The sequence below is a fragment of the Pristiophorus japonicus genome, chromosome 19 (genome assembly GCF_044704955.1).
Source record: "Pristiophorus japonicus isolate sPriJap1 chromosome 19, sPriJap1.hap1, whole genome shotgun sequence".
NCBI classification, from domain to species: domain Eukaryota; kingdom Metazoa; phylum Chordata; class Chondrichthyes; family Pristiophoridae; genus Pristiophorus; species Pristiophorus japonicus.
The window spans coordinates 3,265,713-3,293,239 of record NC_091995.1 but is presented as its reverse complement, the minus strand read 5'-3'; the positions used below and the strand labels follow the sequence as shown (position 1 = coordinate 3,293,239).

The 27,527-nt window shown below is 51.6% G+C and overlaps 1 protein-coding gene across 1 annotated transcript in view; it reads right to left on the bottom strand.

Moving 5' to 3' along the window:
* LOC139230624 (zinc finger and BTB domain-containing protein 12-like) overlaps positions 1-27,527 on the bottom strand; it is a 47,173-nt gene that overhangs the window by 1,707 nt on the left and 17,939 nt on the right. The gene's annotated exons all lie outside the window — the stretch shown is intronic.

The window sequence follows — 27,527 nt, the reverse complement described above, 5'->3', positions numbered from 1 at the left end:
TCTAACCCCCTGTACCTGCCCTGCGAGTTTTTGATGATGACAGTGTAGAGGGAGCTTTACTCTGCATCTAACCCCGTGCTGTACCAGCCCTGGGAGTGTTTGATGGGACAGTGTAGAGGGAGCTTTACTCTGTATCTAACCCCGTGCTGTACCTGCCCTGGGAGTGTTTGATGGGACAGTGTAGAGGGAGCTTTACTCTGTATCTAACAGCGAGCCGTAGTTGCCCTGGGAGTGTTTGATGGTAGTGTAGAGGGAGCTTTACTCTTTATCTAACCCCGTGCTGCACCTGCCCTGGGAGTGTTTGATGGGACAGTGTAGAGGGAGCTTTACTCTGTATCTAACAGCGAACCGTACCTGCCCTGGGAGTGTTTGATGGTACAGTGTAGAGGGAGTTTACTCTGTATCTAACCCTTATTGTACCTGCCCTGGGAGTGTTTGATGGGGACATTGTAGAGGGAGCTTTACTCTGTCTCTAACCCGTGCTGTATCTTTCCCGGGAGTGTTTGATGGGACGGTGTAGGGGGAGCTTTACTCTGTATCTAACCCTTACTGTACCTGCCCTGCGAGTTTTTGATGATGACATTGTAGAGGGAGCTTTACTCTGTATCTAACCCCGTGCTGTACCTGCCCTGGGAGTGTTTGATGGGACAGTGTGGAGGGAGCTTTACTCTGTATCTAACCCCATGCTGTACCTGCACTGGGAGTGTTTGATGGGACAATGTAGAGGGAGATTTACTCAATTTCAACACGTACTGTACCTGGCCTGGGAGTCTTTGTAGGGGACAGTTTAAGGGAGCTTTACTTTATATCTAATCCCGTGTTATATGTGGCCTGGGAGTGTTTGATGGGACAGTGTAGAGGGAGCTTTACTCTGTATCTAACCCGTGCTGTACCTGCCCTGGCAGTGTTTGATGGGGACAGTGCAGAGGGAGCTTTACTCTGTATCTAACCCCCTGTACCTGCCCTGGGAGTGTTTGATGGGACAGTGTCGAAGGAGCTTTTTTCTGTATCTAACCCGTGCTGTACCTGCCCTGGGAGTGTTTAATGGGGCAGTGTAGAGGGAGCTTTACTCTGTATCTAACCCCCTGTACCTGCCCTGGGAGTATTTGATGGGGGGCAGTGTAGAGGGAGCTTTACTCTGTATCTAACCCGTGCTGTACCTGCCCTGGGAGTGTTTAATGGGGCAGTGTAGAGGGAGCTTAACTCTGTATCTAACCCCCTGTACCTGCCCTGGGAGTGTTTGATGGGACAGTGCAGAGGGAGATTTACTCTGTATTTAATCCCATGCTGTACCTGCACTGGGAGTGTTTAATGGGACAGTGTAGAGGGAGCTTTACTCTGTGTCTAACACCGTGCTGTACCTGTCCTGTGAGTGTTTGATGGGACTGTGTAGAGGGAGCTTTATTCTATGTCTAACCCTGGGCTGTACCTGCCCTGGCAGTGTTTGATGGGACAGTGTAGAGGGAGATTTACGCTGTATCTAACCACCTACTGTACCTGCCCTGGGAGTGTTTGATGGAACAGTGTAGAGGGAGCAATACTCTGTTTCTAACCCCCTACTGTACCTGCCCTGGGAGTGTTTGATGGGACAGTGTAGAGGGAGCTTTACTCTGTATCACCCCGTGCTCTTCCTGCCCCGGGAGTGTTTGATGGGACGGTGTAGAGGGAGCTTTACTCTGCATCTAACCCCCTGTACCTGTCCTGGGAGTGTTTGATGGGACAGTGTAGAGGGAGCTTTACTCTGTATCTAACCCCGTGCTGTATCTGTGGTGGGAGTGTTTGATGGGGCAGTGTAGAGGGAGCTTTACTCTGCATCTAACCCCGTGCTGTAGCAGACCTGTGAGTGTTTGATGGGACTGTGTAGAGGGAGCTTTACTCTGTATCTAACCCCGTGCTGTACCTGCCCTGGGAGAGTTTGATGGGACAGTGTAGAGGGAGCTTTACTCTGTATCTAACCCCGTGCTGTACCTGCCCTGGGAATGTTTGATGGGACAGTGTAGAGGGAGCTTTACTCTGTATCTAACCCCGTGCTGTACCTACCCTGGGAGTGTTTGATGGGACAGTGTAGAGGGAGCTTTACTCTATCTAACCCCGTGCTGTACCTGCACTGGGAGTGTTTGATGGGACAGTATAGAGGGAGCATTACTCTGTATCTAACCCCATGCTGTACCTGCCCTGGGAGTGTTTGATGGGACAGTATAGAGGGAGCTTCACTCTGTATCTAACCCCCTGTACCTGCCCTGGGAGTCTTTGTTGGAGACAGTTTAAGGGAGCTTTACTCTGTATCTCACCCTGTGCTGTACCTGTCCCGGGAGTGTTTGATGGGACAGTATAGAAGGAGCTTTACTCTGTATCTAACCCGTGCTGTACCTGCCCTGGGAGTGTTTAATGGGGCAGTGTAGAGGGAGCTTCACTCTGTATCTAACCCCCTGTACCTGCCCTGGGAGTCTTTGTTGGAGACAGTTTAAGGGAGCTTTACTCTGTATCTCACCCTGTGCTGTACCTGTCCCGGGAGTGTTTGTTGGGACAGTGTAGAGGGAGCTTTTCTCTGTATCTAACCCGTGCTGTACCTGCCCTGGGAGTGTTTAATGGGGCAGTGTAGAGGGAGCTTCACTCTGTATCTAACCCCCTGTACCTGCCCTGGGAGTGTTTGATGGGACAATGTAGAGGGAGCTTTACTCTGCATCCAACCCGGGCTGTACCTGCCCTGGAAGTGTTTGATGGGACAGTGTAGAGGGAGCTTTACTCTGTATTTAACCCCGTGCTGTACCTGCACTGGGAGTGTTTGATGGGACAGTGTCGAGGGAGCTTTACTCTGTTTCTAACCCTGGGCTGTACCTGCCCTGGCAGTGTTTGATGGGACAGTGTAGAGGGAGATTTACTCTGCATTTAACCCCGTGCGCTATCTGACCTGGGAGTGTTTGATGGCACAATGTAGAGGAAGCTTTACTCTGTATCTAACCCCGTGCTGTCCCTGCACTGGGAGTGTTTGATGGGACAGTGTAGAAGGAGCTTTACTCTGTATCTAACCCCCTACTGTACCTGCCCTGGGAGTGTTTGATGGAACAGTGTAGAGGGAGCTTTACTCTGTATCTAACCCCCTACTGTACCTGCCCTGGGAGTGTTTGATGGAACAGTGTAGAGGGAGCTTTACTCTTTATCTAACCCCGTGCTGCACCTGCCCTGGGAGTGTTTGATGGGACAGTGTAGAGGGAGCTTTACTCTGTATCTAACAGCGAACCGTACCTGCCCTGGGAGTGTTTGATGGTACAGTGTAGAGGGAGTTTACTCTGTATCTAACCCTTATTGTACCTGCCCTGGGAGTGTTTGATGGGGACATTGTAGAGGGAGCTTTACTCTGTCTCTAACCCGTGCTGTATCTTTCCCGGGAGTGTTTGATGGGACGGTGTAGGGGGAGCTTTACTCTGTATCTAACCCTTACTGTACCTGCCCTGGGAGTGTTTGATGGTACAGTGTAGAGGGAGCTTTACTCTGCATCTAACCCCCTGTACCAGCCCTGGGAGTGTTTGATGGGACAGTGTAGAGGGAGCTTTACTCTGTATCTAACCCTGTGCTGTACCTGCCCTGGGAGTGTTTAATGGGACAGTGTAGAGGGAGCTTTACTCTGTATCTAACCCCCTGTACCTGCCCTGGGAGTGTTTGATGGGACAGTGTTGAAGGAGCTTTTCTCTGTATCTAACCCGTGCTGTACCTGCCCTGGGAGTGTTTAATGGGGCAGTGTAGAGGGAGCTTTACTCTATATCTAACCCCCTGTACCTGCCCTGGGAGTGTTTGGGGACAGTGTAGAGCGAGCTTTACTCTGTGTCTAACACCGTGCTGTACCTGCCTGGGAGTGTTTGCTGGAACAGTATAGAGGGAGCTTTACTCTGTATATAACCCCGTGCTGTACCTGCCCTGGGAGCGTTTGATGGGACAGTGTAGCGGGAGCTTTACTCTGTATCTAACCCTTACTGTACCTGCCCTGGGAGTGTTTGATGGGGACATTGTAGAGGGAGCTTTACTCTGTCTCTAACCCGTGCTGTATCTTTCCCGGGAGTGTTTGATGGGACGGTGTAGGGGGAGCTTTACTCTGTATCTAACCCTTACTGTACCTGCCCTGGGAGTGTTTGATGGTACAGTGTAGAGGGAGCTTTACTCTGCATCTAACCCCCTGTACCAGCCCTGGGAGTGTTTGATGGGACAGTGTAGAGCGAGCTTTATTCTGTATCTAACCCCCTGTACCTGCCCTGCGAGTTTTTGATGATGACATTGTAGAGGGAGCTTTACTCTGTATCTAACCCGTGCTGTACCTGCCCTGGGAGTGTTTGATGGGACAGTGTAGAGGGAGCTTTACTCTGTATCTAACCCGTGCTGTACCTGCCCTGGGAGTGTTTCATGGGACAGTGTAGAGGGAGCTTTACTCTGTATCTAACCCTGTGCTGCACCTGCCCTGGGAGTGTTTAATGGGACAGTGTAGAGGGAGCTTTACTCTGTATCTAACCCCCTGTACCTGCCCTGGGAGTGTTTGGGGACAGTGTAGAGCGAGCTTTACTCTGTGTCTAACACCGTGCTTAACCTGCCTGGGAGTGTTTGCTGGAACAGTATAGAGGGAGCTTTACTCTGTATATAACCCCGTGCTGTACCTGCCCTGGGAGTGTTTGATGGGACAGTATAGAGGGAGCTTTACTCTGCATCTAACCCCGTGCTGTACCTGTCCTGGGAGTGTTTGATGGGACAGTGTAGAGGGAGCTTTACTCTGTATCTAACCCCCTGTACCTGCGGTGGGAGTGTTTGATGGGGCAGTGTAGAATGAGCTTTTCTCTGCATCTAAACCCGTGCTGTACCTGCCCTGGGAGTGTTTGATGGGACTGTGTAGAGGGAGCTTTACTCTGTATCGAACCTGTGCTGTACCTGCCCTGTGAGTGTTTGATGGGACAGTGTAGAGGGAGCTTTACTCTGTATCGAACCCCGTGCTGTAACTGCCCAGGGAGTGTTTGTTGGGACAGTGTAGAGGGAGCTTTACTCTGTATCTAACCCGAGCTGTACCTGCCCTGGGAGTATTTGATGGGAGGCAGTGTAGAGGGAGCTTTACTCTGTATCTAACCCGTGCGGTATCTGCCCTGCGAGTGTTTGATGGGACAGTGTAGAGGGAGCTTTACTCTGTATCTAACCCCGTGCTGTACCTGCCCTGGGAGTGTTTGATGGGACAGTGTAGAGGGAGCTTTACTCTGTATCTAACCCCCTGTACCTGCCCTGGGAGTATTTGATGGGGGGCAGTGTAGAGGGAGCTTTACTCTGTATCTAACCCGTGCGGTATCTGCCCTGCGAGTGTTTGACGGGACAGTGGAGAGGGAGCTTTACTCTGTATCTAACCCTGGGCTGTACCTGCCCTGGCAGTGTTTGATGGGACACTGTAGAGGGAGCTTTACTCTGTATCTAACCCCGTGCTGTACCTACCCTGGGAGTGTTTGATGGGACAGTCTCGAAGGAGCTTTACTCTGTATCTAACACGTACTGTACCTGCCCTGGGAGTCTTTGTTGGAGACAGTTTAAGGGAGCTTTACTCTTTATCTCACCCTGTGCTGTACCTGTCCCGGGAGTGTTTGATGGGACAGTGTAGAGGGAGCTTTACTCTGTATCTAACCCCGTGCTGTACCTACCCTGGGAGTGTTTGATGGGACAGTGTAGAGGGAGCTTTACTCTATCTAACCCCGTGCTGTACCTGCACTGGGAGTGTTTGATGGGACAGTATAGAGGGAGCATTACTCTGTATCTAACCCCGTGCTGCACCTGCCCTGGGAGTGTTTAATGGGGCAGTGTCGAGGGAGCTTTACTCTGTATCTAACTCCCTGTAGCTGCCCTGGGAGTGTTTGATGGGACAGTCTCGAAGGAGCTTTACTCTGTATCTAACACGTACTGTACCTGCCCTGGGAGTCTTTGTTGGAGACAGTTTAAGGGAGCTTTACTCGTGTATCTCACCCTGTGCTGTACCTGTCCCGGGAGTGTTTGATGGGACAGTGTAGAGGGAGCTTTTCTCTGTATCTAACCCGTGCTGTACCTGCTCTGGGAGTGTTTAATGGGGCAGTGTAGAGGGAGCTTCACTCTGTATCTAACCCCCTGTACCTGCCCTGGGAGTGTTTGATGGGACAATGTAGAGGGAGCTTTACTCTGCATCCAACCCGGGCTGTACCTGCCCTGGGAGTGTTTGATGGGACAGTGTAGAGGGAGCTTTACTCTGTATTTAACCCCGTGCTGTACCTGCCCTGGGAGTGTTTGATGGGACAGTGTAGAGGGAGCTTTACTCTGTATCTAACCCGTGCGGTATCTGCCCTGCGAGTGTTTGATGGGACAGTGTAGAGGGAGCTTTACTCTGTATCTAACCCCCTGTACCTGCCCTGCGAGTTTTTGATGATGACATTGTAGAGGGAGCTTTACTCTGTATCTAACCCGTGCTGTACCTGCCCTGGGAGTGTTTGATGGGACAGTGTAGAGGGAGCTTTACTCTGTACCTAACCCCGTGCTGTACCTGCCCTTGGAGTGTTTAATGGGACAGTGTAGAGGGAGCTTTACTCTGTATCTAACCCTGTGCTGCACCTGCCCTGGGAGTGTTTAATGGGACAGTGTAGAGGGAGCTTTACTCTGTATCTAACCCCCTGTACCTGCCCTGGGAGTGTTTGATGGGACATTGTAGAGGGAGCTTTACTCTGTATCTAACCCGTGCTGTACCTGCCCTGGGAGTGTTTGATGGGACAGTGTAGAGGGAGCTTTACTCTGTACCTAACCCCGTGCTGTACCTGCCCTTGGAGTGTTTAATGGGACAGTGTAGAGGGAGCTTTACTCTGTATCTAACCCTGTGCTGCACCTGCCCTGGGAGTGTTTAATGGGACAGTGTAGAGGGAGCTTTACTCTGTATCTAACCCCCTGTACCTGCCCTGGGAGTGTTTGATGGGACAGTGTTGAAGGAGCTTTTCTCTGTATCTAACCCGTGCTGTACCTGCCCTGGGAGTGTTTAATGGGGCAGTGTAGAGGGAGCTTTACTCTGTATCTAACCCCCTGTACCTGCCCTGGGAGTGTTTGGGGACAGTGTAGAGCGAGCTTTACTCTGTGTCTAACACCGTGCTGTACCTGCCTGGGAGTGTTTGCTGGAACAGTATAGAGGGAGCTTTACTCTGTATATAACCCCGTGCTGTACCTGCCCTGGGAGCGTTTGATGGGACAGTGTAGCGGGAGCTTTACTCTGTATCTAACCCTTACTGTACCTGCCCTGGGAGTGTTTGATGGGGACATTGTAGAGGGAGCTTCACTCTGTCTCTAACCCGTGCTGTATCTTTCCCGGGAGTGTTTGATGGGACGGTTTAGGGGGAGCTTTACTCTGTATCTAACCCTTACTGTACCTGCCCTGGGAGTGTTTGATGGTACAGTGTAGAGGGAGCTTTACTCTGCATCTAACCCCCTGTACCAGCCCTGGGAGTGTTTGATGGGACAGTGTAGAGCGAGCTTTACTCTGTATCTAACCCCCTGTACCTGCCCTGCGAGTTTTTGATGATGACATTGTAGAGCGAGCTTTACTCTGTATCTAACCCGTGCTGTACCTGCCCTGGGAGTGTTAGATGGGACAGTGTAGAGGGAGCTTTACTCTGTACCTAACCCCGTGCTGTACCTGCCCTAGGAGTGTTTCATGGGACAGTGTAGAGAGAGCTTTACTCTGTATCTAACCCCCTGTACCTGCCCTGGGAGTGTTTGGGGACAGTGTAGAGGGAGCTTTACTCTGTGTCTAACACCGTGCTGTACCTGCCTGGGAGAGTTTGATGGGACAGTGTAGAGGGAGATTTACTCTGTATCTAACCCGAGCTGTACCTGCCCTGGGAGTATTTGATGGGGGGCAGTGTAGAGGGAGCTTTACTCTGTATCTAACCCCGTGCTGTACCTACCCTGGGAGTGTTTGATGGGACAGTCTCGAAGGAGCTTTACTCTGTATCTAACACGTACTGTACCTGCCCTGGGAGTCTTTGTTGGAGACAGTTTAAGGGAGCTTTACTCTTTATCTCACCCTGTGCTGTACCTGTCCCGGGAGTGTTTGATGGGACAGTGTAGAGGGAGCTTTACTCTGTATCTAACCCCGTGCTGTACCTACCCTGGGAGTGTTTGATGGGACAGTGTAGAGGGAGCTTTACTCTATCTAACCCCGTGCTGTACCTGCACTGGGAGTGTTTGATGGGACAGTATAGAGGGAGCATTACTCTGTATCTAACCCCGTGCTGCACCTGCCCTGGGAGTGTTTAATGGGGCAGTGTCGAGGGAGCTTTACTCTGTATCTAACTCCCTGTAGCTGCCCTGGGAGTGTTTGATGGGACAGTCTCGAAGGAGCTTTACTCTGTATCTAACACGTACTGTACCTGCCCTGGGAGTCTTTGTTGGAGACAGTTTAAGGGAGCTTTACTCGTGTATCTCACCCTGTGCTGTACCTGTCCCGGGAGTGTTTGATGGGACAGTGTAGAGGGAGCTTTTCTCTGTATCTAACCCGTGCTGTACCTGCTCTGGGAGTGTTTAATGGGGCAGTGTAGAGGGAGCTTCACTCTGTATCTAACCCCCTGTACCTGCCCTGGGAGTGTTTGATGGGACAATGTAGAGGGAGCTTTACTCTGCATCCAACCCGGGCTGTACCTGCCCTGGGAGTGTTTGATGGGACAGTGTAGAGGGAGCTTTACTCTGTATTTAACCCCGTGCTGTACCTGCCCTGGGAGTGTTTGATGGGACAGTGTAGAGGGAGCTTTACTCTGTATCTAACCCGTGCGGTATCTGCCCTGCGAGTGTTTGATGGGACAGTGTAGAGGGAGCTTTACTCTGTATCTAACCCCCTGTACCTGCCCTGCGAGTTTTTGATGATGACATTGTAGAGGGAGCTTTACTCTGTATCTAACCCGTGCTGTACCTGCCCTGGGAGTGTTTGATGGGACAGTGTAGAGGGAGCTTTACTCTGTACCTAACCCCGTGCTGTACCTGCCCTTGGAGTGTTTAATGGGACAGTGTAGAGGGAGCTTTACTCTGTATCTAACCCTGTGCTGCACCTGCCCTGGGAGTGTTTAATGGGACAGTGTAGAGGGAGCTTTACTCTGTATCTAACCCCCTGTACCTGCCCTGGGAGTGTTTGATGGGACATTGTAGAGGGAGCTTTACTCTGTATCTAACCCGTGCTGTACCTGCCCTGGGAGTGTTTGATGGGACAGTGTAGAGGGAGCTTTACTCTGTACCTAACCCCGTGCTGTACCTGCCCTTGGAGTGTTTAATGGGACAGTGTAGAGGGAGCTTTACTCTGTATCTAACCCTGTGCTGCACCTGCCCTGGGAGTGTTTAATGGGACAGTGTAGAGGGAGCTTTACTCTGTATCTAACCCCCTGTACCTGCCCTGGGAGTGTTTGATGGGACAGTGTTGAAGGAGCTTTTCTCTGTATCTAACCCGTGCTGTACCTGCCCTGGGAGTGTTTAATGGGGCAGTGTAGAGGGAGCTTTACTCTGTATCTAACCCCCTGTACCTGCCCTGGGAGTGTTTGGGGACAGTGTAGAGCGAGCTTTACTCTGTGTCTAACACCGTGCTGTACCTGCCTGGGAGTGTTTGCTGGAACAGTATAGAGGGAGCTTTACTCTGTATATAACCCCGTGCTGTACCTGCCCTGGGAGCGTTTGATGGGACAGTGTAGCGGGAGCTTTACTCTGTATCTAACCCTTACTGTACCTGCCCTGGGAGTGTTTGATGGGGACATTGTAGAGGGAGCTTCACTCTGTCTCTAACCCGTGCTGTATCTTTCCCGGGAGTGTTTGATGGGACGGTTTAGGGGGAGCTTTACTCTGTATCTAACCCTTACTGTACCTGCCCTGGGAGTGTTTGATGGTACAGTGTAGAGGGAGCTTTACTCTGCATCTAACCCCCTGTACCAGCCCTGGGAGTGTTTGATGGGACAGTGTAGAGCGAGCTTTACTCTGTATCTAACCCCCTGTACCTGCCCTGCGAGTTTTTGATGATGACATTGTAGAGCGAGCTTTACTCTGTATCTAACCCGTGCTGTACCTGCCCTGGGAGTGTTAGATGGGACAGTGTAGAGGGAGCTTTACTCTGTACCTAACCCCGTGCTGTACCTGCCCTAGGAGTGTTTCATGGGACAGTGTAGAGAGAGCTTTACTCTGTATCTAACCCCCTGTACCTGCCCTGGGAGTGTTTGGGGACAGTGTAGAGGGAGCTTTACTCTGTGTCTAACACCGTGCTGTACCTGCCTGGGAGAGTTTGATGGGACAGTGTAGAGGGAGATTTACTCTGTATCTAACCCGAGCTGTACCTGCCCTGGGAGTATTTGATGGGGGGCAGTGTAGAGGGAGCTTTACTCTGTATCTAACCCGTGCGGTATCTGCCCTGCGAGTGTTTGACGGGACAGTGGAGAGGGAGCTTTACTCTGTATCTAACCCTGGGCTGTACCTGCCCTGGCAGTGTTTGATGGGACACTGTAGAGGGAGCTTTACTCTGTATCTAACCCCGTGCTGTACCTACCCTGGGAGTGTTTGATGGGACAGTGTAGAGGGAGCTTTACTCTATCTAACCCCGTGCTGTACCTGCACTGGGAGTGTTTGATGGGACAGTATAGAGGGAGCATTACTCTGTATCTAACATGTACTGTACCTGCCCTGGGAGTGTTTAATGGGGCAGTGTCGAGGGAGCTTTACTCCGTATCTAACTCCCTGTAGCTGCCCTGTGAGTGTTTGATGGGACAGTTTCGAAGGAGCTTTACTCTGTATCTAACACGTACTGTACCTGCCCTGGGAGTCTTTGTTGGAGACAGTTTAAGGGAGCTTTACTCTGTATCTCACCCTGTGCTGTACCTGTCCCGGGAGTGTTTGATGGGACAGTGTAGAGGGAGCTTTTCTCTGTATCTAACCCGTGCTGTACCTGCCCTGGGAGTGTTTAATGGGGCAGTGTAGAGGGAGCTTCACTCTGTATCTAACCCCCTGTACCTGCCCTGGGAGTGTTTGATGGGACAATGTAGAGGGAGCTTTACTCTGCATCCAACCCGGGCTGTACCTGCCCTGGGAGTGTTTGATGGGACAGTGTAGAGGGAGCTTTACTCTGTATTTAACCCCGTGCTGTACCTGCCCTGGGAGTGTTTGATGGGACAGTGTAGAGGGAGCTTTGCTCTGTATCTAACCCGTGCTGTACCTGCCCTGGGAGTGTTTGATGGGACAGTGTAGAGGGAGCTTTACTCTGTATCGAACGCGTACTGTACCTGCCCTGGGAGTCTTTGTTGGAGACAGTTTAAGGGAGCTTTACTCTGTATCTAACCCCGTGCTGTACCTGCCCTGGGAGTGTTTGATGGGACAGTGTAGAGGGAGCTTTACTCTGTATCTAACCCCCTGTACCTGCCCTGGGAGTATTTGATGGGGGGCAGTGTAGAGGGAGCTTTACTCTGTATCTAACCCGTGCGGTATCTGCCCTGCGAGTGTTTGACGGGACAGTGGAGAGGGAGCTTTACTCTGTATCTAACCCTGTGCTGCACCTGCCCTGGGAGTGTTTAATGGGACAGTGTAGAGGGAGCTTTACTCTGTATCTAACCCCCTGTACCTGCCCTGGGAGTGTTTGGGGACAGTGTAGAGCGAGCTTTACTCTGTGTCTAACACCGTGCTGTACCTGCCTGGGAGTGTTTGCTGGAACAGTATAGAGGGAGCTTTACTCTGTATATAACCCCGTGCTGTACCTGCCCTGGGAGTGTTTGATGGGACAGTATAGAGGGAGCTTTACTCTGCATCTAACCCCGTGCTGTACCTGTCCTGGGAGTGTTTGATGGGACAGTGTAGAGGGAGCTTTACTCTGTATCTAACCCCCTGTACCTGCGGTGGGAGTGTTTGATGGGGCAGTGTAGAATGAGCTTTTCTCTGCATCTAAACCCGTGCTGTACCTGCCCTGGGAGTGTTTGATGGGACTGTGTAGAGGGAGCTTTACTCTGTATCGAACCTGTGCTGTACCTGCCCTGTGAGTGTTTGATGGGACAGTGTAGAGGGAGCTTTACTCTGTATCGAACCCCGTGCTGTAACTGCCCAGGGAGTGTTTGTTGGGACAGTGTAGAGGGAGCTTTACTCTGTATCTAACCCGAGCTGTACCTGCCCTGGGAGTATTTGATGGGGGGCAGTGTAGAGGGAGCTTTACTCTGTATCTAACCCGTGCGGTATCTGCCCTGCGAGTGTTTGATGGGACAGTGTAGAGGGAGCTTTACTCTGTATCTAACCCCGTGCTGTACCTGCCCTGGGAGTGTTTGATGGGACAGTGTAGAGGGAGCTTTACTCTGTATCTAACCCCCTGTACCTGCCCTGGGAGTATTTGATGGGGGGCAGTGTAGAGGGAGCTTTACTCTGTATCTAACCCGTGCGGTATCTGCCCTGCGAGTGTTTGACGGGACAGTGGAGAGGGAGCTTTACTCTGTATCTAACCCTGGGCTGTACCTGCCCTGGCAGTGTTTGATGGGACACTGTAGAGGGAGCTTTACTCTGTATCTAACCCCGTGCTGTACCTACCCTGGGAGTGTTTGATGGGACAGTCTCGAAGGAGCTTTACTCTGTATCTAACACGTACTGTACCTGCCCTGGGAGTCTTTGTTGGAGACAGTTTAAGGGAGCTTTACTCTTTATCTCACCCTGTGCTGTACCTGTCCCGGGAGTGTTTGATGGGACAGTGTAGAGGGAGCTTTACTCTGTATCTAACCCCGTGCTGTACCTACCCTGGGAGTGTTTGATGGGACAGTGTAGAGGGAGCTTTACTCTATCTAACCCCGTGCTGTACCTGCACTGGGAGTGTTTGATGGGACAGTATAGAGGGAGCATTACTCTGTATCTAACCCCGTGCTGCACCTGCCCTGGGAGTGTTTAATGGGGCAGTGTCGAGGGAGCTTTACTCTGTATCTAACTCCCTGTAGCTGCCCTGGGAGTGTTTGATGGGACAGTCTCGAAGGAGCTTTACTCTGTATCTAACACGTACTGTACCTGCCCTGGGAGTCTTTGTTGGAGACAGTTTAAGGGAGCTTTACTCGTGTATCTCACCCTGTGCTGTACCTGTCCCGGGAGTGTTTGATGGGACAGTGTAGAGGGAGCTTTTCTCTGTATCTAACCCGTGCTGTACCTGCCCTGGGAGTGTTTAATGGGGCAGTGTAGAGGGAGCTTCACTCTGTATCTAACCCCCTGTACCTGCCCTGGGAGTGTTTGATGGGACAATGTAGAGGGAGCTTTACTCTGCATCCAACCCGGGCTGTACCTGCCCTGGGAGTGTTTGATGGGACAGTGTAGAGGGAGCTTTACTCTGTATTTAACCCCGTGCTGTACCTGCCCTGGGAGTGTTTGATGGGACAGTGTAGAGGGAGCTTTACTCTGTATCTAACCCGTGCGGTATCTGCCCTGCGAGTGTTTGATGGGACAGTGTAGAGGGAGCTTTACTCTGTATCTAACCCCCTGTACCTGCCCTGCGAGTTTTTGATGATGACATTGTAGAGGGAGCTTTACTCTGTATCTAACCCGTGCTGTACCTGCCCTGGGAGAGTTTGATGGGACAGTGTAGAGGGAGATTTACTCTGTATCTAACCCGAGCTGTACCTGCCCTGGGAGTATTTGATGGGGGGCAGTGTAGAGGGAGCTTTACTCTGTATCTAACCCGTGCGGTATCTGCCCTGCGAGTGTTTGACGGGACAGTGGAGAGGGAGCTTTACTCTGTATCTAACCCTGGGCTGTACCTGCCCTGGCAGTGTTTGATGGGACACTGTAGAGGGAGCTTTACTCTGTATCTAACCCCGTGCTGTACCTACCCTGGGAGTGTTTGATGGGACAGTGTAGAGGGAGCTTTACTCTATCTAACCCCGTGCTGTACCTGCACTGGGAGTGTTTGATGGGACAGTATAGAGGGAGCATTACTCTGTATCTAACATGTACTGTACCTGCCCTGGGAGTGTTTAATGGGGCAGTGTCGAGGGAGCTTTACTCTGTATCTAACTCCCTATAGCTGCCCTGGGAGTGTTTGATGGGACAGTTTCGAAGGAGCTTTACTCTGTATCTAACCCGTGCTGTACCTGCCCTGGGAGTGTTTGATGGGACAGTGTAGAGGGAGCTTTACTCTGTATCGAACACGTACTGTACCTGCCCTGGGAGTCTTTGTTGGAGACAGTTTAAGGGAGCTTTACTCTGTATCTAACCCCGTGCTGTACCTGCCCTGGGAGTGTTTCATGGGACAGTGTAGAGGGAGCTTTACTCTGTATCTAACCCCCTGTACCTGCCCTGGGAGTGTTTGGGGACAGTGTAGAGCGAGCTTTACTCTGTGTCTAACACCGTGCTGTACCTGCCTGGGAGTGTTTGCTGGAACAGTATAGAGGGAGCTTTACTCTGTATATAACCCCGTGCTGTACCTGCCCTGGGAGTGTTTGATGGGACAGTATAGAGGGAGCTTTACTCTGCATCTAACCCCGTGCTGTACCTGTCCTGGGAGTGTTTGATGGGACAGTGTAGAGGGAGATTTACTCTGTATCTAACCCCCTGTACCTGCGGTGGGAGTGTTTGATGGGGCAGTGTAGAATGAGCTTTTCTCTGCATCTAAACCCGTGCTGTACCTGCCCTGGGAGTGTTTGATGGGACTGTGTAGAGGGAGCTTTACTCTGTATCGAACCTGTGCTGTACCTGCCCTGTGAGTGTTTGATGGGACAGTGTAGAGGGAGCTTTACTCTGTATCGAACCCCGTGCTGTAACTGCCCAGGGAGTGTTTGTTGGGACAGTGTAGAGGGAGCTTTACTCTGTATCTAACCCGAGCTGTACCTGCCCTGGGAGTATTTGATGGGGGGCAGTGTAGAGGGAGCTTTACTCTGTATCTAACCCGTGCGGTATCTGCCCTGCGAGTGTTTGATGGGACAGTGTAGAGGGAGCTTTACTCTGTATCTAACCCCGTGCTGTACCTGCCCTGGGAGTGTTTGATGGGACAGTGTAGAGGGAGCTTTACTCTGTATCTAACCCCCTGTACCTGCCCTGGGAGTATTTGATGGGGGGCAGTGTAGAGGGAGCTTTACTCTGTATCTAACCCGTGCGGTATCTGCCCTGCGAGTGTTTGACGGGACAGTGGAGAGGGAGCTTTACTCTGTATCTAACCCTGGGCTGTACCTGCCCTGGCAGTGTTTGATGGGACACTGTAGAGGGAGCTTTACTCTGTATCTAACCCCGTGCTGTACCTACCCTGGGAGTGTTTGATGGGACAGTCTCGAAGGAGCTTTACTCTGTATCTAACACGTACTGTACCTGCCCTGGGAGTCTTTGTTGGAGACAGTTTAAGGGAGCTTTACTCTTTATCTCACCCTGTGCTGTACCTGTCCCGGGAGTGTTTGATGGGACAGTGTAGAGGGAGCTTTACTCTGTATCTAACCCCGTGCTGTACCTACCCTGGGAGTGTTTGATGGGACAGTGTAGAGGGAGCTTTACTCTATCTAACCCCGTGCTGTACCTGCACTGGGAGTGTTTGATGGGACAGTATAGAGGGAGCATTACTCTGTATCTAACCCCGTGCTGCACCTGCCCTGGGAGTGTTTAATGGGGCAGTGTCGAGGGAGCTTTACTCTGTATCTAACTCCCTGTAGCTGCCCTGGGAGTGTTTGATGGGACAGTCTCGAAGGAGCTTTACTCTGTATCTAACACGTACTGTACCTGCCCTGGGAGTCTTTGTTGGAGACAGTTTAAGGGAGCTTTACTCGTGTATCTCACCCTGTGCTGTACCTGTCCCGGGAGTGTTTGATGGGACAGTGTAGAGGGAGCTTTTCTCTGTATCTAACCCGTGCTGTACCTGCCCTGGGAGTGTTTAATGGGGCAGTGTAGAGGGAGCTTCACTCTGTATCTAACCCCCTGTACCTGCCCTGGGAGTGTTTGATGGGACAATGTAGAGGGAGCTTTACTCTGCATCCAACCCGGGCTGTACCTGCCCTGGGAGTGTTTGATGGGACAGTGTAGAGGGAGCTTTACTCTGTATTTAACCCCGTGCTGTACCTGCCCTGGGAGTGTTTGATGGGACAGTGTAGAGGGAGCTTTACTCTGTATCTAACCCGTGCGGTATCTGCCCTGCGAGTGTTTGATGGGACAGTGTAGAGGGAGCTTTACTCTGTATCTAACCCCCTGTACCTGCCCTGCGAGTTTTTGATGATGACATTGTAGAGGGAGCTTTACTCTGTATCTAACCCGTGCTGTACCTGCCCTGGGAGTGTTTGATGGGACAGTGTAGAGGGAGCTTTACTCTGTACCTAACCCCGTGCTGTACCTGCCCTTGGAGTGTTTAATGGGACAGTGTAGAGGGAGCTTTACTCTGTATCTAACCCTGTGCTGCACCTGCCCTGGGAGTGTTTAATGGGACAGTGTAGAGGGAGCTTTACTCTGTATCTAACCCCCTGTACCTGCCCTGGGAGTGTTTGATGGGACATTGTAGAGGGAGCTTTACTCTGTATCTAACCCGTGCTGTACCTGCCCTGGGAGTGTTTGATGGGACAGTGTAGAGGGAGCTTTACTCTGTACCTAACCCCGTGCTGTACCTGCCCTTGGAGTGTTTAATGGGACAGTGTAGAGGGAGCTTTACTCTGTATCTAACCCTGTGCTGCACCTGCCCTGGGAGTGTTTAATGGGACAGTGTAGAGGGAGCTTTACTCTGTATCTAACCCCCTGTACCTGCCCTGGGAGTGTTTGATGGGACAGTGTTGAAGGAGCTTTTCTCTGTATCTAACCCGTGCTGTACCTGCCCTGGGAGTGTTTAATGGGGCAGTGTAGAGGGAGCTTTACTCTGTATCTAACCCCGTGCTGTACCTGCCCTTGGAGTGTTTAATGGGACAGTGTAGAGGGAGCTTTACTCTGTATCTAACCCTGTGCTGCACCTGCCCTGGGAGTGTTTAATGGGACAGTGTAGAGGGAGCTTTACTCTGTATCTAACCCCCTGTACCTGCCCTGGGAGTGTTTGATGGGACAGTGTTGAAGGAGCTTTTCTCTGTATCTAACCCGTGCTGTACCTGCCCTGGGAGTGTTTAATGGGGCAGTGTAGAGGGAGCTTTACTCTGTATCTAACCCCGTGCTGTACCTGCCCTGGGAGTGTTTGATGGGACAGTGTTGAAGGAGCTTTTCTCTGTATCTAACCCGTGCTGTACCTGCCCTGGGAGTGTTTGATGGGGACAGTGTAGAGGGAGCTTTACTCTGTATCTAACCCCCTGTACCTGCCCTGGGAGTGTTTGGGGACAGTGTAGAGCGAGCTTTACTCTGTGTCTAACACCGTGCTGTACCTGCCTAGGAGTGTTTGCTGGAACAGTATAGAGGGAGCTTTACTCTGTATATAACCCCGTGCTGTACCTGCCCTGGGAGCGTTTGATGGGACAGTGTAGCGGGAGCTTTACTCTGTATCTAACCCTTACTGTACCTGCCCTGGGAGTGTTTGATGGGGACATTGTAGAGGGAGCTTTACTCTGTCTCTAACCCGTGCTGTATCTTTCCCGGGAGTGTTTGATGGGACGGTTTAGGGGGAGCTTTACTCTGTATCTAACCCTTACTGTACCTGCCCTGGGAGTGTTTGATGGTACAGTGTAGAGGGAGCTTTACTCTGCATCTAACCCCCTGTACCAGCCCTGGGAGTGTTTGATGGGACAGTGTAGAGCGAGCTTTACTCTGTATCTAACCCCCTGTACCTGCCCTGCGAGTTTTTGATGATGACATTGTAGAGGGAGCTTTACTCTGTATCTAACCCGTGCTGTACCTGCCCTGGGAGTGTTTGATGGGACAGTGTAGAGGGAGCTTTACTCTGTACCTAACCCCGTGCTGTACCTGCCCTGGGAGTGTTTCATGGGACAGTGTAGAGAGAGCTTTACTCTGTATCTAACCCTGTGCTGTACCTGCCCTGGGAGTGTTTAATGGGACAGTGTAGAGGGAGCTTTACTCTGTATCTAACCCCCTGTACCTGCCCTGGGAGTGTTTGGGGACAGTGTAGAGCGAGCTTTACTCTGTGTCTAACACCGTGCTGTACCTGCCTGGGAGTGTTTGATGGGACAGTGTAGCGGGAGCTTTACTCTGTATCTAACCCCATGCTGTACCTGCCCTGGGAGTGTTTGATGGGACAGTGTAGCGGGAGCTTTACTCTGTATCTAACCCGTGCTGTACCTGCCCTGGGAGAGTTTGATGGGACAGTGTAGAGGGAGATTTACTCTGTATCTAACCCGAGCTGTACCTGCCCTGGGAGTATTTGATGGGGGGCAGTGTAGAGGGAGCTTTACTCTGTATCTAACCCGTGCGGTATCTGCCCTGCGAGTGTTTGACGGGACAGTGGAGAGGGAGCTTTACTCTGTATCTAACCCTGGGCTGTACCTGCCCTGGCAGTGTTTGATGGGACACTGTAGAGGGAGCTTTACTCTGTATCTAACCCCGTGCTGTACCTACCCTGGGAGTGTTTGATGGGACAGTGTAGAGGGAGCTTTACTCTATCTAACCCCGTGCTGTACCTGCACTGGGAGTGTTTGATGGGACAGTATAGAGGGAGCATTACTCTGTATCTAACATGTACTGTACCTGCCCTGGGAGTGTTTAATGGGGCAGTGTCGAGGGAGCTTTACTCTGTATCTAACTCCCTGTAGCTGCCCTGGGAGTGTTTGATGGGACAGTTTCGAAGGAGCTTTACTCTGTATCTAACACGTACTGTACCTGCCCTGGGAGTCTTTGTTGGAGACAGTTTAAGGGAGCTTTACTCTGTATCTCACCCTGTGCTGTACCTGTCCCGGGAGTGTTTGATGGGACAGTGTAGAGGGAGCTTTTCTCTGTATCTAACCCGTGCTGTACCTGCCCTGGGAGTGTTTAATGGGGCAGTGTAGAGGGAGCTTCACTCTGTATCTAACCCCCTGTACCTGCCCTGGGAGTGTTTGATGGGACAATGTAGAGGGAGCTTTACTCTGCATCCAACCCGGGCTGTACCTGCCCTGGGAGTGTTTGATGGGACAGTGTAGAGGGAGCTTTACTCTGTATTTAACCCCGTGCTGTACCTGCCCTGGGAGTGTTTGATGGGACAGTGTAGAGGGAGCTTTGCTCTGTATCTAACCCGTGCTGTACCTGCCCTGGGAGTGTTTGATGGGACAGTGTAGAGGGAGCTTTACTCTGTATCGAACACGTACTGTACCTGCCCTGGGAGTCTTTGTTGGAGACAGTTTAAGGGAGCTTTACTCTGTATCTAACCCCGTGCTGTACCTGCCCTGGGAGTGTTTGATGGGACAGTGTAGAGGGAGCTTTACTCTGTATCTAACCCCCTGTACCTGCCCTGGGAGTATTTGATGGGGGGCAGTGTAGAGGGAGCTTTACTCTGTATCTAACCCGTGCGGTATCTGCCCTGCGAGTGTTTGACGGGACAGTGGAGAGGGAGCTTTACTCTGTATCTAACCCTGTGCTGCACCTGCCCTGGGAGTGTTTAATGGGACAGTGTAGAGGGAGCTTTACTCTGTATCTAACGCCCTGTACCTGCCCTGGGAGTGTTTGGGGACAGTGTAGAGCGAGCTTTACTCTGTGTCTAACACCGTGCTGTACCTGCCTGGGAGTGTTTGCTGGAACAGTATAGAGCGAGCTTTACTCTGTGTCTAACACCGTGCTGTACCTGCCTGGGAGTGTTTGATGGGACAGTATAGAGGGAGCTTTACTCTGCATCTAACCCCGTGCTGTACCTGTCCTGGGAGTGTTTGATGGGACAGTGTAGAGGGAGCTTTACTCTGTATCTAACCCGAGCTGTACCTGCCCTGGGAGTATTTGATGGGGGGCAGTGTAGAGGGAGCTTTACTCTGTATCTAACCCGTGCGGTATCTGCCCTGCGAGTGTTTGATGGGACAGTGTAGAGGGAGCTTTACTCTGTATCTAACCCCGTGCTGTACCTGCCCTGGGAGTGTTTGATGGGACAGTGTAGAGGGAGCTTTACTCTGTATCTAACCCCCTGTACCTGCCCTGGGAGTACTTGATGGGGGGCAGTGTAGAGGGAGCTTTACTCTGTATCTAACCCGTGCGGTATCTGCCCTGGGAGTGTTTGATGGGACAGTGTAGAGGGAGCTTTACTCTGTATCTAACCTCGTGCTGTACCTACCCTGGGAGTGTTTGATGGGACAGTGTAGAGGGAGCTTTACTCTGTATCTAACCCTGGGCTGTACCTGCCCTGGCAGTGTTTGATGGGACACTGTAGAGGGAGCTTTACTCTGTATCTAACCTCGTGCTGTACCTACCCTGGGAGTGTTTGATGGGACAGTGTAGAGGGAGCTTTACTCTATCTAACCCCGTGCTGTACCTGCACTGGGAGTGTTTGATGGGACAGTATAGAGGGAGCATTACTCTGTATCTAACATGTACTGTACCTGCCCTGGGAGTGTTTAATGGGGCAGTGTCGAGGGAGCTTTACTCTGTATCTAACTCCCTGTAGCTGCCCTGGGAGTGTTTGATGGGACAGTTTCGAAGGAGCTTTACTCTGTATCTAACACGTACTGTACCTGCCCTGGGAGTCTTTGTTGGAGACAGTTTAAGGGAGCTTTACTCTGTATCTCACCCTGTGCTGTACCTGTCCCGGGAGTGTTTGATGGGACAGTGTAGAGGGAGCTTTTCTCTGTATCTAACCCGTGCTGTACCTGCCCTGGGAGTGTTTAATGGGGCAGTGTAGAGGGAGCTTCACTCTGTATCTAACCCCCTGTACCTGCCCTGGGAGTGTTTGATGGGACAATGTAGAGGGAGCTTTACTCTGCATCCAACCCGGGCTGTACCTCCCCTGGGAGTGTTTGATGGGACAGTGTAGAGGGAGCTTTACTCTGTATTTAACCCCGTGCTGTACCTGCCCTGGGAGTGTTTGATGGGACAGTGTAGAGGGAGCTTTACTCTGTATCTAACCCCGTGCTGTACCTGCCCTGGGAGTGTTTGATGGGACAGTGTAGCGGGAGCTTTACTCTGTATCTAACCCCGTGCTGTACCTGCCCTGGGAGTGTTTGATGGGACAGTGTAGAGGGAGCTTTACTCTGCATCTAACACGTACTGTACCTGCCCTGGGAGTCTTTGTTGGAGACAGTTTAAGGGAGCTTTACTCTGTATCTCACCCTGTGCTGTACCTGTCCCGGGAGTGTTTGATGGGACAGTGTAGAAGGAGCTTTTCTCTGTATCTAACCCGTGCTGTACCTGCCCTGGGAGTATTTGATGGGGGACAGTGTAGAGGGAGCTTTACTCTGTATCTAACCCTGGGCTGTACCTACCCTGGGAGTGTTTGATGGGACAGTGTAGAGGGAGCTTTACTCTGTATCTAACACGTACTGTACCTGCCCTGGGAGTCTTTGTTGGAGACAGTTTAAGGGAGCTTTACTCTGTATCTCACCCTGTGCTGTACCTGTCCCGGGAGTGTTTGATGGGACAGTGTAGAGGGAGCTTTTCTCTGTATCTAACCCGTGCTGTACCTGCCCTGGGAGTGTTTAATGGGGCAGTGTAGAGGGAGCTTCACTCTGTATCTAACCCCCTGTACCTGCCCTGGGAGTGTTTGATGGGACAGTGTAGAGGGAGCTTTACTCTGCATCCAACCCGTGCTGTACCTGCCCTGGGAGTGTTTGATGGGACAGTGTAGAGGGAGCTTTACTCTGTATCTAACCCCGTGCTGTACCTGCCCTGGGAGTGTTTGATGGGACAGTGTAGAGGGAGCTTTACTCTGTATCTAACCCCGTGCTGTACCTGCCCTGGGAGTGTTTGATGGGACAGTGTCGCGGAAGCTTTACTCTGTATCTAACCCCCTGTACCTGCCCTGGGAGTGTTTGATGGGACAGTGTAGAGGGAGCTTCACTCTGTATCTAACCCTGGGCTGTACCTACCCTGGGAGTGTTTGATGGGACAGTGTAGAGGGAGCTTTACTCTGTATCTAACACGTACTGTACCTGCCCTGGGAGTCTTTGTTGGAGACAGTTTAAGGGAGCTTTACTCTGTATCTCACCCTGTGCTGTACCTGTCCCGGGAGTGTTTGATGGGACAGTGTAGAGGGAGCTTTTCTCTGTATCTAACCCCGTGCTGCACCTGCCCTGGGAGTGTTTGATGGGACAGTGTAGAGGGAGCTTTACTCTGTATCTAACCCGTGCTGTACCTGCCCTGGGAGTGTTTAATGGGGCAGTGTAGAGGGAGCTTCACTCTGTATCTAACCCCCTGTACCTGCCCTGGAGTGTTTGATGGGACAATGTAGAGAGAGTTTTACTCTGCATCCAACCCGGGCTGTACCTGCCCTGGAAGTGTTTGATGGGACAGTGTAGAGGGAGCTTTACTCTGTATTTAACCCCGTGCTGTACCTGCACTGGGAGTGTTTGATGGGACAGTGTCGAGGGAGCTTTACTCTGTTTCTAACCCTGGGCTGTACCTGCCCTGGCAGTGTTTGATGGGACAGTGTAGAGGGAGATTTACTCCACATTTAACCCCGTGCGCTATCTGACCTGGGAGTGTTTGATGGCACAATGTAGAGGAAGCTTTACTCTGTATCTAACCCCGTGCTGTACCTGCACTGGGAGTGTTTGATGGAACAGTGTAGAGGGAGCTTTACTCTGTATCTAACCCGTGCTGTACCTGCCCTGGGAGTGTTTGATGGAACAGTGTAGAGGGAGCTTTACTCTGTATCTAACCCGTGCTGTACCTGCCCTGGGAGTGTTTGATGGGGACATTGTCGAGGGAGCTTTACTCTGTCTCTAACCCGTGCTGTATCTTTCCCGGGAGTGTTTGATGGGACGGTGTAGGGGGAGCTTTACTCTGTATCTAACCCTTACTGTACCTGCCCTGGGAGTGTTTGATGGTACAGTGTAGAGGGAGCTTTACTCTGCATCTAACCCCCTGTACCAGCCCTGGGAGTGTTTGATGGGACAGTGTAGAGCGAGCTTTACTCTGTATCTAACCCCCTGTACCTGCCCTGCGAGTTTTTGATGATGACATTGTAGAGGGAGCTTTACTCTGTATCTAACCCGTGCTGTACCTGCCCTGGGAGTGTTTGATGGGACAGTGTAGAGGGAGCTTTACTCTGTACCTAACCCCGTGCTGTACCTGCCCTTGGAGTGTTTAATGGGTCAGTGTAGAGGGAGCTTTACTCTGTATCTAACCCTGTGCTGCACCTGCCCTGGGAGTGTTTGATGGGACAGTGTAGAGGGAGCTTTACTCTGTATCTAACCCCCTGTACCTGCCCTGGGAGTGTTTGATGGGACAGTGTTGAAGGAGCTTTTCTCTGTATCTAACCCGTGCTGTACCTGCCCTGGGAGTGTTTAATGGGGCAGTGTAGAGGGAGCTTTACTCTGTATCTAACCCCCTGTACCTGCCCTGGGAGTGTTTGGGGACAGTGTAGAGCGAGCTTTACTCTGTGTCTAACACCGTGCTGTACCTGCCTGGGAGTGTTTGCTGGAACAGTATAGAGGGAGCTTTACTCTGTATATAACCCCGTGCTGTACCTGCCCTGGGAGCGTTTGATGGGACAGTGTAGCGGGAGCTTTACTCTGTATCTAACCCTTACTGTACCTGCCCTGGGAGTGTTTGATGGGGACATTGTAGAGGGAGCTTTACTCTGTCTCTAACCCGTGCTGTATCTTTCCCGGGAGTGTTTGATGGGACGGTTTAGGGGGAGCTTTACTCTGTATCTAACCCTTACTGTACCTGCCCTGGGAGTGTTTGATGGTACAGTGTAGAGGGAGCTTTACTCTGCATCTAACCCCCTGTACCAGCCGTGGGAGTGTTTGATGGGACAGTGTAGAGCGAGCTTTACTCTGTATCTAACCCCCTGTACCTGCCCTGCGAGTTTTTGATGATGACATTGTAGAGGGAGCTTTACTCTGTATCTAACCCGTGCTGTACCTGCCCTGGGAGTGTTTGATGGGACAGTGTAGAGGGAGCTTAACTCTGTACCTAACCCCGTGCTGTACCTGCCCTGGGAGTGTTTCATGGGACAATGTAGAGAGAGCTTTACTCTGTATCTAACCCTGTGCTGTACCTGCCCTGGGAGTGTTTAATGGGACAGTGTAGAGGGAGCTTTACTCTGTATCTAACCCCCTGTACCTGCCCTGGGAGTGTTTGGGGACAGTGTAGAGCGAGCTTTACTCTGTGTCTAACACCGTGCTGTACCTGCCTGGGAGTGTTTGATGGGACAGTGTAGCGGGAGCTTTACTCTGTATCTAACCCCATGCTGTACCTGCCCTGGCAGTGTTTGATGGGACACTGTCGAGGGAGCTTTACTCTGTATCTAACCCAGTGCTGAACCTACCCTGGGAGTGTTTGATGGGACAGTGTAGAGGGAGCTTTACTCTGTATCTAACCCGTGCTGTACCTGCCCTGGGAGTGTTTAATGGGGCAGTGTAGAGGGAGCTTCACTCTGTATCTAACCCCCTGTACCTGCCCTGGAGTGTTTGATGGGACAATGTAGAGGGAGCTTTGCTCTGCATCCAACCCGGGCTGTACCTGCCCAGGAAGTGTTTGATGGGACAGTGTAGAGGGAGCTTTACTCTGTATTTAACCCCGTGCTGTACCTACACTGGGAGTGTTTGATGGGACAGTGTCGAGGGAGCTTTACTCTGTTTCTAACCCTGGGCTGTACCTGCCCTGGCAGTGTTTGATGGGACAGTGTAGAGGGAGCTTTACTCTGTATCTAACCCCCTACTGTACCTGCCCTGGGAGTGTTTGATGGAACAGTGTAGAGGGAGCTTTACTCTGTATCTAACCCCCTACTGTACCTGCCCTGGGAGTGTTTGATGGAACAGTGTAGAGGGAGCTTTACTCTGTATCTAACCCGTGCTGTACCTGCCCTGGGAGCGTTTGTTGGGACAGTGTAGAGGGAGCTTTACTCTGTATCTAACCCGTGCTGTACCTGCCCTGGGAGCGTTTGATGGGACAGTGTAGCGGGAGCTTTACTCTGTATCTAACCCTTACTGTACCTGCCCTGGGAGTGTTTGATGGGGACATTGTAGAGGGAGCTTTACTCTGTCTCTAACCCATGCTGTATCTTTCCCGGGAGTGTTTGATGGGACGGTGTAGGGGGAGCTTTACTCTGTATCTAACCCTTACTGTACCTGCCCTGGGAGTGTTTGATGGTACAGTGTAGAGGGAGCTTTACTCTGCATCTAACCCCCTGTACCAGCCCTGGGAGTGTTTGATGGGACAGTGTAGAGCGAGCTTTACTCTGTATCTAACCCCCTGTACCTGCCCTGCGAGTTTTTGATGATGTCATTGTAGAGGGAGCTTTACTCTGTATCTAACCCGTGCTGTACCTGCCCTGGGAGTGTTTGATGGGACAGTGTAGAGGGAGCTTTACTCTGTACCTAACCCCGTGCTGTACCTGCCCTGGGAGTGTTTGATGGGACAGTGTAGAGGGAGCTTTACTCTGTATCTAACCCCCTGTACCCTGCCCTGGGAGTGTTTGGGGACAGTGTAGAGCGAGCTTTACTCTGTGTCTAACACCGTGCTGTACCTGCCTGGGAGTGTTTGCTGGAACAGTAATGAGGGAGCTTTACTCTGTATATAACCCTGTGCTGTACCTGACCTGTGAGTGTATGATGGGACTGTGTAGAGGGAGCTTTACTCTGTATCGAACCCGTGCTGTACCTGCCCTGTGAGTGTTTGATGGGACAGTGTAGAGGGAGCTTTACTCTGTATCTAACCCCGTGCTGTACCTGCCCTGGGAGTGTTTGTTGGGACAGTGTAGAGGGAGCTTTACTCTGTATCTAACCCCCTGTACCTGCCCTGGGAGTGTTTGATGGGACAGTGTAGAGGGAGCTTTACTCTGTATCTAACCCGTGCTGTACCTGCCCTGGGAGTGTTTGATGGGACAGTGTAGCGGGAGCTTTACTCTGTATCTAACCCCATGCTGTACCTGCCCTGGGAGTGTTTGATGGGACAGTGTAGCGGGAGCTTTACTCTGTATCTAACCCGTGCTGTACCTGCCCTGGGAGAGTTTGATGGGACAGTGTAGAGGGAGATTTACTCTGTATCTAACCCGAGCTGTACCTGCCCTGGGAGTATTTGATGGGGGGCAGTGTAGAGGGAGCTTTACTCTGTATCTAACCCGTGCGGTATCTGCCCTGCGAGTGTTTGATGGGACAGTGTAGAGGGAGCTTTACTCTGTATCTAACCCCGTGCTGTACCTGCCCTGGGAGTGTTTGATGGGACAGTGTAGAGGGAGCTTTACTCTGTATCTAACCCCCTGTACCTGCCCTGGGAGTACTTGATGGGGGGCAGTGTAGAGGGAGCTTTACTCTGTATCTAACCCTGGGCTGTACCTGCCCTGGGAGTGTTTGATGGGACAGTGTAGAGGGAGCTTTACTCTGTATCTAACCCCCTGTACCTGCCCTGGGAGTACTTGATGGGGGGCAGTGTAGAGGGAGCTTTACTCTGTATCTAACCCGTGCGGTATCTGCCCTGTGAGTGTTTGATGGGACACTGCAGAGGGAGCTTTACTCTGTATCTAACCCCGTGCTGTACCTACCCTGGGAGTGTTTGATGGGACAGTGTAGAGGGAGCTTTACTCTGTATCTAACCCATGCTGTACCTGCCCTGGGAGTGTTTAATGGGGCAGTGTCGAGGGAGCTTTACTCTGTATCTAACTCCCTGTAGCTGCCCTGGGAGTGTTTGATGGGACAGTCTCGAAGGAGCTTTACTCTGTATCTAACACGTACTGTACCTGCCCTGGGAGTCTTTGTTGGAGACAGTTTAAGGGAGCTTTACTCTGTATCTCACCCTGTGCTGTACCTGTCCCGGGAGTGTTTGATGGGACAGTGTAGAGGGAGCTTTTCTCTGTATCTAACCCGTGCTGTACCTGCCCTGGGAGTGTTTAATGGGGCAGTGTAGAGGAAGCTTCACTCTGTATCTAACCCCCTGTACCTGCCCTGGAGTGTTTGATGGGACAATGTAGAGGGAGCTTTACTCTGCATCCAACCCGGGCTGTACCTGCCCAGGAAGTGTTTGATGGGACAGTGTAGAGGGAGCTTTACTCTGTATTTAACCCCGTGCTGTACCTGCACTGGGAGTGTTTGATGGGACAGTGTAGAGGGAGCTTTACTCTGTATCTAACCCCGTGCTGTACCTGCCCTGGGAGTGTTTGATGGGACAGTGTAGCGGGAGCTTTACTCTGTATCTAACCCCGTGCTGTACCTGCCCTGGGAGTGTTTGATGGGACAGTGTAGAGGGAGCTTTACTCTGTATCTAACACGTACTGTACCTGCCCTGGGAGTCTTTGTTGGAGACAGTTTAAGGGAGCTTTACTCTGTATCTCACCCTGTGCTGTACCTGTCCCGGGAGTGTTTGATGGGACAGTGTAGAGGGAGCATTTCTCTGTATCTAACCCGTGCTGTACCTGCCCTGGGAGTATTTGATGGGGGACAGTGTAGAGGGAGCTTTACTCTGTATCTAACCCTGGGCTGTACCTACCCTGGGAGTGTTTGATGGGACAGTGTAGAGGGAGCTTTACTTTGTATCTAACACGTACTGTACCTGCTCTGGGAGTCTTTGTTGGAGAC